This window comes from Acipenser ruthenus, chromosome 32 (assembly GCF_902713425.1).
Source record: "Acipenser ruthenus chromosome 32, fAciRut3.2 maternal haplotype, whole genome shotgun sequence".
Classification (NCBI taxonomy): domain Eukaryota; kingdom Metazoa; phylum Chordata; class Actinopteri; order Acipenseriformes; family Acipenseridae; genus Acipenser; species Acipenser ruthenus.
Window position 1 is genome coordinate 1,435,685 of NC_081220.1, and position 14,471 is coordinate 1,450,155.

A 14,471-nucleotide genomic window follows, 5' to 3' on the forward strand; every position below is an offset into this window, starting at 1 on the left:
AACCATACGTCATCCACTCTCTGGTCCAGACCTCCTCTTAGGGCTCCTGTCCAGACGCCTGTTTGGACAGCCCTCTCCATAGGGTGCTGCGCTTCAGCTGAAGGCCTCAGGAGAGATCCTGATATCCTGACATAAACCACGAACGCAAAGGTTCTTGTCAGTACTTCTTTTCAAATGTCTTCAATCACCAAGTTCCGCAGTCCTCCCAGAGTGAGTCCACGAAAAAAAATAACAAAACGAAACTGACACTGTCCGTGCACAAAAAAAAAACCCAACCACTCGCTGTCTAATCTCGTCCTCTTTATTTTCGTTTACTTCCCTCGGCTTCTCTCTCTTTCCTATTCCGGTATCTCCTCGTTCCATGCTCCCAGTCTCTTAGTTCCTCACCCTTTTAATACCTCAAAGCCCTTTTAATTCCAGGTGTGTACAGGTACCTGCAATTGTTTGGGGCGGGACCTGAGGTCCGTGTGCACCGTGCTTGTGATAAACAAAACAAAAAAATACTTTAATTACGAACTCCGTTTCACCCGTGCACCAAACAAAATAGACAAATAGCAATCAACACAGCAAAAAACACAGTGCAAACATTAGATGAGAAAAGCCCCTTTGTGCCAGTGCGCATTCAGAGGAGACGCGCTGAGAGAATCCGTCTTCTGTGTCACTCAGTACTGCCAGCTTTTCCCTATTGGTGATATATTGGTCAACATAGCTGCTTTCCAAGTAATTGACCAGAGACGATTCCCAGCCAGTACAACTGTGTTTATGCCCACGTTTCAAATAATGAAATTTATAAAAGCAAATCGCATTGTTTTATGTTTTCTTTACTTTTAAAGCTGAGAATCAAACACACTTCCGACAACTTAATAGCCCTGCTGGCTACGAACACGTATTGAGTCGGCTGTTTCCCATGACCCTGGTGATACCGAGTGTTTTCCTAGTATCAGCGTCGGCATTACCATGTGTTTGGCATGCTTGCTGTACACTCTAGCATTGCATAATAAGCTGGCATTACACCAGGACTTCGTGGCGCAACGGTAGCGCATCTGACTCCAGATCAGAAGGTTGCGTGTTCAAATCACGTCGAGTTCAAAGACGCCTTTGTTTTTATTCTGCACTATTTCATTTTTTAACGTGTTTGAATTTGACTGTTTCCGGACATTTATTTATACAATTTAGCCTACACAACATATTGATTGTATAGCGATCAAACAGAGATTTATTGTATTGCGATTCATTTTTATGTTTCATTTGATACAGCACAATAAATTAAAGTGAATCCGAAATTACTGTTGACCAGTCTTCATTGACACAGTTAGGTAATGAAGTTATATTAACACTTCCTTGCATGAGATAGAGAACATAGCTATAGAAATACTAGTTTTGAAGAAATTTAAAGTACAGCAAGTAATGATTGGTACCTTTAAGCTTAACAGACCTTTAAGAATTAACAACGACTTTCAATGTACACGTTTTAGAGCTCAGCGTTTGTTGAGGCAGTTCAAGCGCTGCACTTTCAGGCAGCCAGTTCCAGTGTTTGCCTTTTGGACTTACTCTGGAAGGAATACCAAAAAAAAAAAAAAACATTTGTTGAGAACCGCATTTGGGAGAAAACAACAGTTTCGAAACGCATTTGTAAAGGCATCGGATTCTATTATGGTGTTGCCGAGCTGTTGAACGTTTCTCATTACAGGTTTACTGGATTGCCAAAAAGAATGCTACCTCGAAACACTTGCCTTGTCAAGCCGAAATAGCTCAGTTGGGAGAGCGTTAGACTGAAGATTTAAAGGTCCCTGGTTCGATCCCGGGTTTCGGCAAACAACAAGACGATATTTGTTTTGTATTATTTTGAACTACAAAAAAAGAGCACATTTATCCTTGAGCGTAATTGGATGAAATAACAGCGTATCAGAGTGCCATTTTCTAATGTGATTAAGAAATGCAAAAAGCATCGTCCCTGGGTGGGCTTGAACCACCAACCTTTCGGTTAACAGCCGAACGCGCTAACCGATTGCGCCACAGAGACCAACCTGTTAAACCACCAAAGCATACGGGAGTGATTAGCAAGGCGAGATGCTGCAGAACGTGATCGAGGGAGCAGAACACAGCAGAACCTGAGATCACATCTAAGATGAAAGCAAGATGGGGCAGGAAAGTCTATGTAATCTTTTATGGCAGCACAGCATATGTCGTTTTGTTAGATAACACCCTGGGAGACAACAGAGCAGTGTGTGTAAATAGCTACAATGGAAACCATATACTTACGACTTAATTTTGATACAGAACTGTGGTCATGTGTAATCTGTTTTCATTATGATAATAAAGCTAGAGTTCAGTGGATTATATTTGGAATCTTTGGTTCTGTCATTCAGTATATTCTCAAATAAGATGACAAATTAATAGCTCAGTTGGTTACAGTGAAAGTACCATGCACCAGTCAGCCCGGCTAGCTCAGTCGGTAGAGCATGAGACTCTTAATCTCAGGGTCGTGGGTTCGAGCCCCACGTTGGGCGTCCTTTTTAAATACAAATTGAAGATGTTTCTTCGAGACAACGGAGCAATGTCTGATTCTGTTCACATTGTATACAGTATTGCAACAAAATTACTTATTGGTCATTGTCAAATAGCAATTGCTATTGTAAAATGCATGCATCGTTTATAGCTATAACGATATTGAAATAAATAATCTAACTTTTTGGGTTGACTTCAATCCGATTCTTTTTCTTACAATTGTCTTAACATCATTCATGGAGCAACAGTTGGTATGTGCGTAAACCCAATCGGGCCTTGATACGAGAACCCTAGTGTGTGCTGAAATAAATAATGCGGTTTTCTACATTAACAAATGCAGCTTATCAGAATGCCGAGTGGTCTAAGGCGCCAGATTCAAGGACTCTGTCTTTCCAAAGAATTTTGTGTTCTGGTCTCTGAATGGAGCCCAGACAACCAAACTATTTTGGCCCAACACTGGCCCAGTTCCGGCTGCCAAACTGGCCCAGGTTCGGGTGCCAGTATTGGCCCGGTGTCTTTTTGCACCTCGGGCCGATGTTGGCCCGTATGTATTGGCCCAAATGCGGCAAGCGGCTTAGAGCCATATGAAGCACATTTGGCCCACTCTCGGCCCTAATCTGGCATACGCATGGTGCAACTGGACCACTTACGGCCCAAATGCGGCAACCGGCTTGAAGCCATACGATACACATTTGGCCCGGTTTTGGAAAATTAACAATTATATTCCTAAAATTGCAGTCCTTCACTGGTAGCTGGGGTTCGAACTGGTCCACAGCTAACTTTTAAAAATACTGTTGCATAAATGAATTAGCCCTAACCATATTATAGCTATTAAATGAAATTAAACTACTGCAAATGTACTAGTAGAGACTCACTTAAAGAGAAATGAACAACTTAAAAATAATATTAAGAAATAAAAGCAGATATATCCAACTTGATATGTCATAATAAACAACAGAAACCTAAAAAATAATTTAAAAAAAGATGCGCTGAGGTTTTAAGAACACCACTACCTATGTTTTAAAGTCACCAACAATTATAGGTAGTCATTTTATTATACATCTTTAAAAATTTGAATAGCATTTATATAGTAACTTATGCTTAACTAAACACATTGTATTTTACATTTAAATTATTTACTTTTAGCCATATACGTAAAAAAAAGAATCGTAACTACCCAGCAAACAATTTAACGTTATCGGAATGTTACAAGAACGTTACCAAGTAACGTTAGAAAACGTTAATATGGAAAGTTCTCTATTTGTTCATAGAACGTTACTTCCTAACGTTATTTAATAACCTTCTGAGAACCTTTGTGAACAATAAATTTGAGCAAATAAAAGAAGCAACAACTATTCATTTTCATCAACATGTTCTTTATTTATGATCTTTATATATATATATATATATATATATATATATATATATATATATATATATATATATATATATAATTTTAAATCAATTCATCATTAGTCCGCTGGCCACCTCATCTTCTGCCCTTTCCTTGGACTTGTTCAGCCTTTCCTAAAAGGGAAAACAGTATGTATTTAATTCAAGTTTAATTGTAGTCACTTAAGTTGTTTAGTAATATACAGATACACATTAGTTCTCAATGTACATGATGTACATATCCACTTGTTGATAGAGAACAGCTCGTTCCTATTAAATCCAGTCCATAATGTATTATGGCCGATTTGACCAAATATGGCATAATCTCTTACTTGGTTACCTAAATGGAAGGAAAGTGAAGGAGGAGTCATGGCTGCATACCTGATTTTGTTTCTGTCGATGTGGTGCCAGTTTCAGAGTCTCCCCTACTTTCAACTCCACCTCTGTCCTGGTCACCTTGTGGTTCCATTTGGTTGTTTCTACAAAAAAAATTATATATATATATATATATATATATATATATATATATATATATATATATATATATATATATATATATATATTGTAAGAAAGAAGTAACGTCGCCTTTAAGGAATGGCGGCGTTACTACAGAAAATGAAGCAAACAGCACCCAGGAACCGGAGCACTAATTGTTAGGGCGGGGTTCCTGGGGTATATAAGGAAGTAGGGGAGGACAGGACGGGGGTGATCGTGGGGAGCACCGCCGGATTGTCCTGCAGGAAATACCCAGAGAACAGAGAGTGTTGTTAAAACTTCGCAAGGTAAAGCGAACGGGTTTTGTTTTGTGAACAAGAGTTTTGTTTTGTGTAAATTGTGAGCGGTTTCCCTCTTGGTGAGGTAGCCTTTTGTTTTGCTAGTATAATTTGTTTTATTTAAATGGTTGTGTGGACGCCGCTCGTCAGTATTAAGTAAAACAGTTCCGCAGCTTCCGTGTCGGTTGAGGACCGTCACGGCGGCCGACTGTGTGTCTGTGTGAGGTATCCGGGACTTGAAAAGAGACTGTATGAGTACGCGCTGCAGGAGCAGCGAGTAGAGATAAAAGGGAAAAGAAAGCGGACGAAAACAACAGTTTGGTTTGCAGGACACGTTTTATTGTAACAGGAAAATAAGCACGTTGTACACAGGGGTGCTCTGGAACCACCCAGGACACTGGCTGCCGGGGTTCGTCCCCACAGTCTGGATACAGTCATCAACGCCGTTGGGCACGTCTTGCTTAGGAGGCGGGGCACAGGAGTGTTCATCCAGGAGCTCTTATTCAGGGCCCCATTACATACTCCAACCAAGAGTCTTCCCGGTACTTGTGACCTGTGTTACAGCGAGATTCCAGCAGAGGGAGTCGGCGCTGTACTTACCTGTTACCTGTGTTACAGCGAGATTCCAGCAGAGGGAGTCGGCGGTACTTACCTGTTACCTGTGTTACAGCGAGATTCCAGCAGAGGGAGTTGGCGCTGTCCTTACCTGTTCCTGTGTTGCAGCGAGGCTCCAGCAGAGGGAGTCGGCGCTGTCCTTGCCTGTGCTGCAGCGAGACTCCAGCAGAGGGAGTCGGTGCGGTTCTTACCTCTGGGCCAGGGAGCCTGCAGCGAGCGAGGAGTCCGTGGATACTTACCCGTGTTGCAGGATTACCCCAGCAGAGGTAGCGGACTTCTACAGGCTCCGACCTGTAGGGACTTGGTATTCTATACTAGATAGAGAGGGGCGAAGAAGTGAGACAGTTAGTGTCCCGTACAGGGCATTCAGTGATTTAAAGAGTCTCTTGTGTTTGAATATTGTAAATAAAAGTTACTTGCCTGCAATCTCTACGTGTCTGTGCTCGTCGGTGGAAGCCGTGGAGAGGAGTATCCCGCAGGGTACCCCTCCAGTTTGTTACAATATATATATATATATATATATATATATATATATATAATACATTTATGTGAATTAGTATTATTTTGGCTTATGAAGTGTCCTGTCACTAAACATTACGCAAAACAATAAAATAATATGCACTCTATTGCCATGCTTCACATCTGTGAGACTTTGCAACCACTTTACTGGCTTTGCTATAATTTACCATTAAGCAATACAAAAAAATCCTTAAATTACCACAATTAAGACATTATCAGTCTCCTTACAAAGGTTACAACAGCTTGAAGCCATTATGCCAAGGCCACCACTTGTGTAATCAATTTCCCTACAACTTGGTTTAGACCACCCATCAGAGGCAGCTCGTAAGGGAAGGCAGAAGAGAATTTAAAGGGATTTCCGTTTATTCTCCCCTGTAAACACCTCTTAACACGAGAGATAACAATTAAAAATGCAGAAGCTGTGGAAATGCGTTAATCGCAAGATTACAGTCCCGTCCCCTTGTTTTTCAATCTAACATTATTTCAATACTATGATGGGTGAGAAGAAAAGCGTCTTCCAACAGTCTGAATCAGACAGCAACTCCACAGCACATTGTTACAGGTTCATTTATTTGCTATTTGTTTACATGTATTATTTTATTCTGTGGAATAAACCATTTTTGTCTCAATATTGAAATATGGAGATTCAGTTCCTACAGCCACAGAACAGCCGTGCACAAATCAGCCCGGTTAGCATCAATCACGTTTAGGGGAAATGGTGACAGCCTTCCTTGTGATGAGTTAAGTTTCTGATTGTCAGAATACACTTTTTTTCCCCCGAACCATCATTGCTACTGAAACAACGTGTAGATTGGGAAAGCAGGGGATGTAGTCTTGCAATTAACACATTTCCACGGCGTCTGCAGTGGTTTAATTGTTATCTTTCCTGTTAAGATGTGTTTAAAGGGGAAAATAAATGGAATTTCCCCTTAAAATCGCTTCTGCCTCAGTTTACGTAACCCAGAGGTGTTTAGCATCAAATTTAGAATCATTGGTTACCTTTAATGGAACCTCAGCTTTCCATTTCTGGCCTTCATGTTGTAGCGCGACATAAGCTTGTTTGTAAACAGCTTGTGTATAATTTTCGGCACTGTGTCTCCCAGGTCAGTCCCTCCAATGGAACTCAGGTACAGGATCTAAGGAATAGTCCATATTAAAAACTGATGTAGTTACAAACTATTTAGATAATATATATATACAGTGCCTTGCAAAGTATTCAGACCCCTGACCAATTCTCTCATATTACTGAATTACAAATGGTACATTGAAATTTCGTTCTGTTTGATATTTTATTTTAAAACACTGAAACTCAAAATCAATTATTGTAAGATGACATTGGTTTTATGTTGGGAAATATTTTTAAGAAAAATAAAAAACTGAAATATCTTGCTTGCATAAGTATTCAACCCCCACACATTAATATTTGGTAGAACCACCTTTCACTGCAATAACAGCTTTAAGTCTTTTTGGGTAAGTATGTACCAGCTTTGCACACAGATTTTGGACCAATCCTCTGGCAGATTTGCTCCAGGTTGTTCAGTTTGGTTGGACGACGCTTGTGGACCGCAATTTTCAAATAGTGCCACAGATTCTCAATGGGATTGAGATCAGGACTTTGACTGGGCACTGTAGGACATTCACCTTTTTGTTCTTGAGCCACTCCAATGTTACTTTGGCCTTGTGCTTGGGATCATGGTCCTGCTGAAAGGTGAATTTCCCCCCAAGCTTCAGTTTTTTAGTGGACTGAAGCAGGTTCTCTTGCAGTATTTCCCTGTATTTTGCTCCATCCATTCTTCCTTCAATTTTAACAAGATGCCCAGTCCCTGCTGATGAGACGCATCCCCACAGCATGATGCTGCCACCACCATACACTGTAGGGATGGTGTGTCTTGAGGCATGGGCAGTGTTAGGTTTGCACCACACATAACGCATTGAGTTTTGGCCAAAAAGCTCTATCTTGGTCTCATGTGACCACAGAACCTTTTCCCACATCGCAGCTGGGTCACTCATGCTTTCTGGCAAACTCCAGACGTGCTTTCAGATGGTACTTTTTGAGTAACGGCTTCTTTCTTGCCACCCTCCCATACAGGCCAGTGTTATGCAGAGCTCTTGATATGGTTGACTGGTGCACCATTACTCCACTCCCAGCCACTGAACTGTGTCTCCTTCACAGTGATTGTTGGCCTCTCTGTGGCTTCTCTCACAAGTCTCCTTCTCCTTATTACTTTGTCTCTAACTTCTGTAGAATGCTCTTTGGTCTTCATTTTCCTTCAGATTCACAGCCTGACCAATGATCCTTCAACAGTGGGGTTTTTATCCAGAAAATGTGACAGCAACTTTAATGGTTCACAGGTGGAGGCCAATGGTAAGGTAATTGTGTCCTTGTTAGGGCAATTTCTTTCATCGGTGCAAACTGGGAGCTTCCACAGCACAGGGGTTGAATACTTATGAAAGCAAGATATTTCAGTTTTTTATTTTTCTTAAAAATATTTCCCAACATAAAACCAATGTCACCTTACAATAATTGATTTTGAGTTTCAGTGTTTTAAAATAAAAAAATCAAACAGAACGAAATTTCAATGTACCATTTGTAATTCAGTAATATGAGAGAATTGGTCAGGGGTCTGAATACTTTTGCAAGGCACTGTGTATATATATATATATATATATATATATATATATATATATATATATATATATATATATATATATATATATATATATATATATATATATATTGCAGATTTCAACTATGTACAATGTTACACATACCATTAAATCTACCAAAAATCAATCATTATCCCCACTTGATATAAGTTTAGTCCTAATAGTGAAAACTTCATACCATTTTTTTCCTCAAGTCAGCATCTTTATCCAGATGGGTGCACATATTTCCCATTTCTTCTATGGTCTGCCAGGGTCGAGGAAACACATCGTCAATGTCCTCCACACTGCTGCCAAGGGAAGAAACCACCCTCTGCAATAGGACAAAGCCTTCCTGCTTCTTCTCAAGAATGCTGTCAAGCTTCATGAGGACACTCCTCTGAAAATCTATTAGAACAGACATTTATAGCAATTAGGTGATAATTCAGAGATGCAATGCAGTAATGTTCTGCAGTGATGAACTTTCTTTTTGCAGACATTTTATTACATCTGTTGATTTAACCAAAACAACTAACAAGACTTTTTTTAAAGCAAAGACCATGTAATTAACTGCAAGATCATGCAACAATCATATGAGCTATAAGAAAAATTGGGTGTACAAAAATCAACAGAATTGCTAGAAACAATTTAAATCTCTGGTTCCAAACAAAATACCAATTACTACAGAAAACAGCTGGAGCATTTGGAAATTAAATTAAACAAAGATTTTAAAGATAGAAAGATGAATGATCAACTTACTCAGTCGGAGGTCTTCTGGTGGCATTCTCTGTAGAGATGGAAGGGTTTGCTGTTACAGAAACGTAAGAGACAGTAAAAGTAGTAAATAAACAAGCATATGGATTGGTTGTTAAAATCAAAATGCTATTGTTTGAATAAAATAAGTTAATAAAATGAAAACATACTGCAATGAGAGAACGGCACGGGTCTTCCCCTGCAACTTGACCTTGTAGGGGTCCTCTCATCCCATCTGCGAATTGATCTTGACCTTTCATCTGGTCTGCAAGGTGATCTTGGCGTATCTGATCTGCCAGACCTCACAACTGATCTCTCGGATGACCTAGACCTGAAATTGTTATAGTCGCGCTGGGTTACAGTGTTCTTCTGGGGGTCATAGCCGCTAAAGAGCGCGAAAGACGGTTAGCTGGCCGGGTGGGCTGGCTTAAAATGATAAATATGGGGGGACTGTAGCTGCCAGGGGCAGTGCAGTCAAATTGCTGAGTGAATACAACTGTCTGAAAACCCCAGCAAGAAAGCCTGTTGGTGATAGAGTGCTGTCAGATGTATTATTTTGGCGTAGACTACGGCCAGCAGTATTGGAATAATAAACCAAGTTACCGTCTTTTCCCGAGTTCGCTATCATGGTACAATCCAGCTGTTGTGACGTGTGACTGTCGGCTGTGCCGATCCAACAAATACACCGCAAAACAGTTTTCTAAAAGTTGGTGTTATGCATTATCTGAAAAACGTCACTCAAAATAACCTTTCGCATCCAAGACCAGTTTTTAGTAATGTTGCAGGAACATTATAAGAACATTATCTGCTAACTTTTTTTCCAAGATTACGTTTTCACTCTTCATCATTCAACTCTAATTAATTGCAAATCAACATTATAATGACAATGAAACACATTTCTGTTGGCAAGGTGAATATACTAATAACGTTGGCCGAAGGTTTGCAGAACGTTCTGTAATAACCTAACCAAAAGACAACCTACAAGTAACATTACGGTTACGTTACCTGTTTGCTGGGTAACTGCTGCGACGAACTGAAAACGTTGTAATTACATGCAATACTTATCCTACATAAATAAACAATATTTATTCGTAATATATTTTCTTTTAGTGTTTATTATGTGCTTTGTTTGTTTTTGTCAGTGTTCTCTGTTTTGGTTATGTTCTGGTATTTGTTAGCCACATACACTACAGGGCGGTGCTTATGGGGAGCCACAACACCACTGGGACCTTTCAAAACCTCGAAAATACGTATATAACTGATACCACAAAACACAAAATTCTGCCAAATGTATCATTTTTGGTATGTATTATGTTGATTAAAATAATAATAAAAAAGCAGTATTTACAAAAATATATAAATATAGGCAGGTAAGTAAAATCTCTATCCACCATTAGGAAACTATTCCCATATTTGGGGGGCTTAATTCTGCCTCATCCCCGATTGGTATTGAGTTTCATAATAACATGAGAACCATATAGCAGTATCTTTTTCAAGGTAACTAACTTTTTTTCTGCCGGTATTTTATCTTATTGTAAACATAATATAGGTCAAATGATAAATGTGATAGAAAAGTATACCATAAGCGTGTATGTTTTTTTGTTTTTTTTATAATAAAGTCGATGTTGAAAAATCCCTTACACTGACAACCTTGACAAAAAAATAAATAAATAATTAAAAATAATAATTAAATACTTGTACTTGGCATGTATAGCTACACTTATCGTTTAGTTTTCAAATGATATAGCCTAGCTATACAGTCGATTAAATTAAATAACCTTACCTTGTTAAAAGGGCTGCTTCAAATGAAGTAAAAAAATAAATAACTATAACTAACTCTCACTATATACAATTATTTATTATTTATATACAATTATTTGTCAAATTTATCAATTTATCTAATGTTTTCTTGCCTTCGTTCAACTGTCTCCAACTTCTGTGACTCAGCTCGAGCAGTTTCTTGGTTTAAACTCGCTCAGTCTGCTTGTGCGCGTGAATGTTTTTTAAATCGAACACTCGTACATTTCTTACTGGTATTTTTTTTTTTTTTTATGTAGGTTAGTTTTCTACTTCATTTCTTATTTTTTATATAGCGCCCATAAAGACACTTCACAAATGTAACAAATCAGCAAATTGTGTTGAGTAATAAATAATAAAATAAACACTTAATGCAATAACAGGAAATTCTAAGGGATAAAGATCTGATTGTTTTATTATTATAAAACTATTATAATATTCACTGTTACTACAGGTTCACATACTGAACACAAAAATATGATTGATTTTTATTTTTAGCTAATCCTAGTAAATGTATGTACATATAAAAAATAATATTTTTTCCGACATTGGGCCAGCACTGGGCCGGTGTTGTAGTTTTCTCTCCTTCTAAATACGATGGTCAGTGACATCGTGCCAGAACTGGCCCAACTGCTACTTGCCGCTGCGACTGCGAGCCGACTGTGCCGCTATGCAGCCGGATCCGGCCCGGCATCGTATGGCTGTGTGGGGAGGCGTGGGTTCAAATCCCACTTTTGACAGTTCAATTTTACGTATTTTTAAATAGAATACATTTCTTTATTTTACTAGAAAAGATTGTTTTAAGGAAATCAACAGCTGATACCAAACTGTTGTCAGCACTCAATACCATTTTAATTTCCATTTTAAATCCGAATAAAATAGTGTTCCTAACACAAATTGCATTTTTGTTGTAAACAGACTACTTGTTAACCTCACTGAAAATATTTTGTGTCCAAACATGTTATTTAACTTGATTGTTTTAATATTCCAAATAACATATTACTTGAAAAACATCATCTACCACTGGATCGTGGTCTCAGGCTGGGATGCGAACCATTGAGAACAGTATAAACAATCTATTACTAGACGCAGCTTACAGGAGAAATGCCCTCGTTTAACATGCTAGGATGATCGACTTCGGCATTCTCCAACTGCTGTTTACATTTTCTAACACGTTATGAGGAAGAAAAATATTTTGTGTCCAAACGTGTTATTTAGTTTGATTGTTTTAATATTCCACATAACATATTACTTTGAAAAACATAATATATTTTTTAATACAGTCCTATTTGAGTATTTAAAATATGGTTATATTCAAATGCCAGCAACGGTGTGTTAATTTAACGAAGCGCCTAACGCCGCTCGGAACGTTCGCATTTTTAAATCCTAACGGTCTCTGCTCAGCTGAGTGGAATGTTCACGAGCCGGTTGCCTAGCAGCGTCTCCCCCTCCTTCTCTGCCCCGCCCTCTCGCCCTCTCTCGTTGCTCCAGCTAGGAGTTCAAATTTAGCTTCGTTATATTAGCGCAACTCTTTACTAACTTTTACAAATTAGCTTATTAGGGGCTTCGTGTTTTTAAGATGGTTCAAGTGCAGTCCGGGCAGACTGACTGGAACATCATTACAGTATACCGCACTGCGCTCAGCTTTGTGTGGCGGCTGATACACAAAATAATGAACGACTGTTCATTATTTTGTGGCATACAAACATTTTCAAGATCGCAGTGGTGGTAATGTCACGGGTGTCGAATGTGTTGATTATTATTTTATTCAGTATTATCACTTATGATTTTTGAATTTTAATTGGATTGGTTTTCCTTTTTTTGCATAGTTTGTTTATTTGAATTATTGTTTAATTTTTGAGCGTTAGATGCATTTTAATGTGTACTTGTTCACTTAACCATACGTCATCCACTCTCTGGTCCAGACCTCCTCTTAGGGCTCCTGTCCAGACGCCTGTTTGGACAGCCCTCTCCATAGGGTGCTGCGCTTCAGCTGAAGGCCTCAGGAGAGATCCTGATATCCTGACATAAACCACGAACGCAAAGGTTCTTGACAGTACCTCTTTTCAAATGTCTTCAATCACCAAGTTCCGCAGTCCTCCCAGAGTGAGTCCACGAAAAAAAATAACAAAACGAAACTGACACTGTCCGTGCACAAAAAAAAAACCCAACCACTCGCTGTCTAATCTCGTCCTCTTTATTTTCGTTTACTTCCCTCGGCTTCTCTCTCTTTCCTATTCCTGTATCTCCTCGTTCCATGCTCCCAGTCTCTTAGTTCCTCACCCTTTTAATACCTCAAAGCCCTTTTAATTCCAGGTGTGTACAGGTACCTGCAATTGTTTGGGGCGGGACCTGAGGTCCGTGTGCACCGTGCTTGTGATAAACAAAACAAAAAAATACTTTAATTACGAACTCCGTTTCACACGTGCACCAAACAAAATAGACAAATAGCAATCAACACAGCAAAAAACACAGTGCAAACATTAGATGAGAAAAGCCCCTTTGTGCCAGTGCGCATTCAGAGGAGACGCGCTGAGAGAATCCGTCTTCTGTGTCACTCAGTACTGCCAGCTTTTCCCTATTGGTGATATATTGGTCAGCATAGCTGCTTTCCAAGTAATTGACCAGAGACGATTCCCAGCCAGTACAACTGTGTTTATGCCCACGTTTCAAATAATGAAATTTATAAAAGCAAATCGCATTGTTTTATGTTTTCTTTACTTTTAAAGCTGAGAATCAAACACACTTCCGACAACTTAATAGCCCTGCTGGCTACGAACAGGTATTGAGTCGGCTGTTTCCCATGACCCTGGTGATACCGAGTGTTTTCCTAGTATCAGCGTCGGCATTACCATGTGTTTGGCATGCTTGCTGTACACTCTAGCATTGCATAATAAGCTGGCATTACACCAGGACTTCGTGGCGCAACGGTAGCGCGTCTGACTCCAGATCAGAAGGTTGCGTTTTCAAATCACGTCGAGTTCAAAGACGCCTTTGTTTTTATTCTGCACTATTTCATTTTTTAACGTGTTTGAATTTGACTGTTTCCGGACATTTATTTATACAATTTAGCCTACACAACATATTGATTGTATAGCGATCAAACAGAGATTTATTGTATTGCGATTCATTTTTATGTTTCATTTGATACTGCACAATAAATTAAAGTGAATCCGAAATTACTGTTGACCAGTCTTCATTGACACAGTTGGGTAATAAAGTCATATTAACACTTCCTTGCATGAGATAGAGAACATAGCTATAGAAATACTAGTTTTGAAGAAATTTAAAGTACAGCAAGTAATGATTGGTACCTTTAAGCTTAACAGACCTTTAAGAATTAACAACGACTTTCAATGTACACGTTTTAGAGCTCAGCGTTTGTTGAGGCAGTTCAAGCGCTGCACTTTCAGGCAGCCAGTTCCAGTATTTGCCTTTTGGACTTACTCTGGAAGGAATACAAAAAAAAAA

The 14,471-nt window shown here is 39.1% G+C and overlaps 1 long non-coding RNA gene and 4 other non-coding genes across 5 annotated transcripts; 3 read left to right on the forward strand and 2 right to left on the reverse strand.

Moving 5' to 3' along the window:
• The first annotated feature begins 1,016 nt into the window (after positions 1 to 1,016).
• trnaw-cca (transfer RNA tryptophan (anticodon CCA)) lies at positions 1,017 to 1,089 on the forward strand. The gene has a single exon. It is a non-coding gene; the product is annotated as a tRNA-Trp (tRNA).
• Positions 1,090 to 1,741: 652 nt separating this feature from the next.
• Positions 1,742 to 1,814, forward strand: trnaf-gaa (transfer RNA phenylalanine (anticodon GAA)). Its single transcript has one exon. It is a non-coding gene; the product is annotated as a tRNA-Phe (tRNA).
• Positions 1,815 to 1,949: 135 nt separating this feature from the next.
• On the reverse strand, positions 1,950 to 2,023 carry trnan-guu (transfer RNA asparagine (anticodon GUU)). Its single transcript has one exon. It is a non-coding gene; the product is annotated as a tRNA-Asn (tRNA).
• A 414-nt stretch (positions 2,024 to 2,437) lies between these two features.
• On the forward strand, positions 2,438 to 2,510 carry trnak-cuu (transfer RNA lysine (anticodon CUU)). The gene has a single exon. It is a non-coding gene; the product is annotated as a tRNA-Lys (tRNA).
• Positions 2,511 to 3,983: 1,473 nt separating this feature from the next.
• On the reverse strand, positions 3,984 to 9,574 carry LOC131703151 (uncharacterized). Its single transcript, XR_009309692.1, has 6 exons — positions 9,374 to 9,574; positions 9,210 to 9,258; positions 8,653 to 8,858; positions 6,807 to 6,943; positions 4,282 to 4,379; positions 3,984 to 4,035 (listed from the first exon to the last, which is right to left on the reverse strand). It is a non-coding gene; the product is annotated as an uncharacterized LOC131703151 (long non-coding RNA).
• Between the last annotated feature and the right edge of the window lie 4,897 nt (positions 9,575 to 14,471).